Source organism: Pristiophorus japonicus, unplaced genomic scaffold (genome assembly GCF_044704955.1).
Source record: "Pristiophorus japonicus isolate sPriJap1 unplaced genomic scaffold, sPriJap1.hap1 HAP1_SCAFFOLD_264, whole genome shotgun sequence".
Taxonomy (NCBI): Eukaryota; Metazoa; Chordata; class Chondrichthyes; family Pristiophoridae; genus Pristiophorus; species Pristiophorus japonicus.
In genome coordinates, this window is record NW_027252384.1 from 176056 (window position 1) to 179780 (window position 3725).

Consider the following 3725-nt stretch of genomic DNA (forward strand, 5'->3'; position numbering starts at 1 on the left):
CTCTGGCCGGTCCCTGAACACTACAGTCTTGATCAATGGAATAGGGCTCTGGCCGGGCCCTGAACACTATAGTCTTGATCAATGGAATAAGACTCTGGCCGGGCTCCTGAACAATCCAGTCTTGATCTATGGAATAGAGCTCTGGCCGGGCCCTGAACAATCCAGACTTGATCAATGGACTAGGGCTCTGGCCGGGCCCCTGAACAATCCAGTCTTGATCAATGGAATAGGGCTCTGGCCGGGCCCCTGAACAATCCAGTCTTGATCAATGGAATACGGCTCTGGCCGGTCCCTGAACACTCCAGTCTTGATCAATGGAATAGGGCTCTGACCGGGCCCCTGAACAATCCAGTATTGATCAATGGAATAGGGCTCTGGCCGGGCCCCTGTACAATCCAGTCTTGATCAATGGAATAGGGCTCTGGCCGGTCCCTGAACACTACAGTCTTGATCAATGGAATACGGCTCTGGCCGGTCCCTGAACACTCCAGTCTTGATCAATGGAATAGGGCTCTGACCGGGCCCCTGAATACTACAGACTTGATCAATGGAATAGGGCTCTGGCCGGGCCCCTGAACACTACAGTCTTGATCAATGGAACAGAGCTCTGGCCGGGCTCCTGAACACCCCAAACTTGATCAATGGAATAGAGCTCCGGCCGGGCCCCTGAACAGTACAGTCTTGATCAATGGAATAGGGCTCTGGCCGGGCCCCTGAACACTACAGACTTGATCAATGGAATAGGGCTCTGGCCGGGCCCTGAACACTACAGACTTGATCAATGGAATTGGGCTCTGGCCGGGCCCTGAACACTCCAGTCTTGATCAATTGAATAGGGCTCTGGCCGGGCCCCTGAACAATCCAGTCTTGATCTATGGAATAGAGCTCTGGCCGGGCCCTGAACAATCCAGACTTGATCAATGGAATAGGGCTCTGGCCGGGCCCCTGAACAATCCAGTCTTGATCAATGGAATAGGGCTCTGGCCGGGCCCCTGAACACTCCAGTCTTGATCAATGGAATAGGGCTCTGGCCGGGCCCCTGAACAATCCAGTCTTGATCGATGGAATAGAGCTCTTGCCGGGCCCTGAACAATCCAGTCTTGATCAATGGAATAGGGCTCTGGACGGGCCCCTGAACAATCCAGTCTTGATCAATGGAGTAGGGCTCTGGCCGGGCCCCTGAACACTACAGACTTGATCAATGGAATAGGGCTCTGGCCGGACCCCTGAACAATCAAGACTTGATCAATGGAATAGGGCTCTGGCCGGGCCCCTGAACACTACAGTCTTGATCAATGGAATAGGGCTCTGGCCGGGCCCCTGAACACTCCAGTCTTGATCAATGGAATAGGGTTCTGCCGGGCCCCTGAACACTACAGACTTGATCAATGGAGTAGGGCTCGTGCCGGGCCCCTGAACACTACAGACTTGATCAATGGAATAGGGCTCTGGCCGGACCCCTGAACAATCAAGACTTGATCAATGGAATAGGGCTCTGGCCGGGCTTCTGAACACTACAGTCTTGATCAATGGAATAGGGCTCTGGCCGGGCCCCTGAACACTACAGTCTTGATCAATGGAACAGAGCTCTGGCATGGCCCCTGAACAATCCAGTCTTGTTCAATGGAATAGGGCTCTGACCGGGCCCCTGAACACTACAGTCTTGAACAATGGAATAGGGCTCTGCCCGGGCCCCTGAACAATCCAGTCTTGATCAATGGAATATGGCTCTGGCCGGGCCCCTGAACACTACAGTCTTGATCAATTGAATAGGGCTCTGGCCGGGCCCCTGAACAATCCAGTCTTGATCTATGGAATAGAGCTCTTGCCGGGCCCTGAACAATCCAGACTTGATCAATGGAATAGGGCTCTGGCCCGGCCCCTGAACAATCCAGTCTTGATTAATGGAATAGGGCTCTGGCAGGGCCCTTGAACAATCCAGTCTTGATCAATGGAATAGGGCTCTGGCCGGGCCCCTGAACAATCCAGTCTTGATCAATGGAATACGGCTCTGGCCGGGCCCCTGAACAATCCAGTATTGATCAATGGAATAGGGCTCTGGCCGGGCCCCTGTACAATCCAGTCTTGATCAATGGAATAGCGCTCTGGCCGGGCCCTGAACACTACAGTCTTGATCAATGGAATAGGGCTCTGGCCGGGCCCCTGAACACTACAGACTTGATCAATTGAATAGGGCTCTTACCGGGCCCTGAACACTACAGACTTGATCAATGGAATAGGGCTCTGGCCTGGCCCTGAACACTCCAGTCTTGATCAATGGAGTAGGGCTCGTGCCGGGCCCCTGAACACTACAGACTTGATCAATGGAATAGGGCTCTGGCCGGACCGCTGAACAATCAAGACTTGATCAATGGAATAGGGCTCTGGCCGGGCCCCTGAACAATACAGTCTTGATCAATGGAATAGGGCTCTGGCCGGGCCCCTGAACACTACAGTCTTGATCAATGGAACAGAGCTCTGGCCGGGCTCCTGAACACCCCAAACTTGATCAATGGAATAGAGCTCTGGCCGGGCCCCTGAACAGTACAGTCTTGATCGATGCAATAGAGCTCTGGCCGGGCCCTGAACAATCCAGACTTGATCAATGGAATAGGGCTCTGGCCGGGCCCCTGAACACTACAGTCTTGATCAATGGAACAGAGCTCTGGCATGGCCCCTGAACAATCCAGTCTTGTTCAATGGAATAGGGCTCTGGCCGGGCCCCTGAACACTACAGTCTTGAACAATGGAATAGGGCTCTGCCCGTGCCCCTGAACAATCCAGTCTTGATCAATGGAATAGGGCTCTGGCCGGGCCCCTGAACACTACAGTCTTGATCAATGGAACAGAGCTCTGGCCGGGCTCCTGAACACCCCAAACTTGATCAATGGAATAGAGCTCTGGCCGGGCCCCTGAACAGTACAGTCTTGATCAATGGAATAGGGCTCTGGCCGGGTCCCTGAACACTACAGACTTGATCAATGGAATAGGGCTCTGGCCGGGCCCGGAACACTACAGACTTGATCAATGGAATAGGGCTCTGGCCGGACCCCTGAACAATCAAGACTTGATCAATGGAATAGGGCTCTGGCCGGGCCACTGAACACTACAGTCTTGATCAATGGAATAGTGCTCTGGCCGGGCCCCTGAACACTACAGTCTTGATCAATGGAACAGAGCTCTGGCATGGCCCCTGAACAATCCAGTCTTGTTCAATGGAATAGGGCTCTGGCCGGGCCCCTGAACACTACAGTCTTGAACAATGGAATAGGGCTCTGCCCGTGCCCCTGAACAATCCAGTCTTGATCAATGGAATAGGGCTCTGGCCGGGCCCCTGAACACTACAGTCTTGATCAATGGAATAGGGCTCTGGCCGGGCCCCTGAACAATCCAGTCTTGATCAATGGAATAGAGCTCTGGCCGGGCCCGTGAACACTCCAGACTTGATCAATGGAATAGGGCTCTGGCCGGGCCCCTGATCAATCCAGTCTTGTTCAATGGAATAGGGCTCTGGCCGGGCTCCTGAACACTACAGTCTTGATCAATGGAATAGGGCTCTGGCCGGGCTCCTGAACAATCCAGACTTGATCAATGGAATAGTGCTCTGGCCGGGCTACTGAACAATCCAGTCTTAATCAATGGAATAGAGCTCTGGCCGGGCCCCTGAACAATCCAGTCTTGATAAATGGAATAGGGCTCTGGCCGGGCCCATGAACACTACAGAC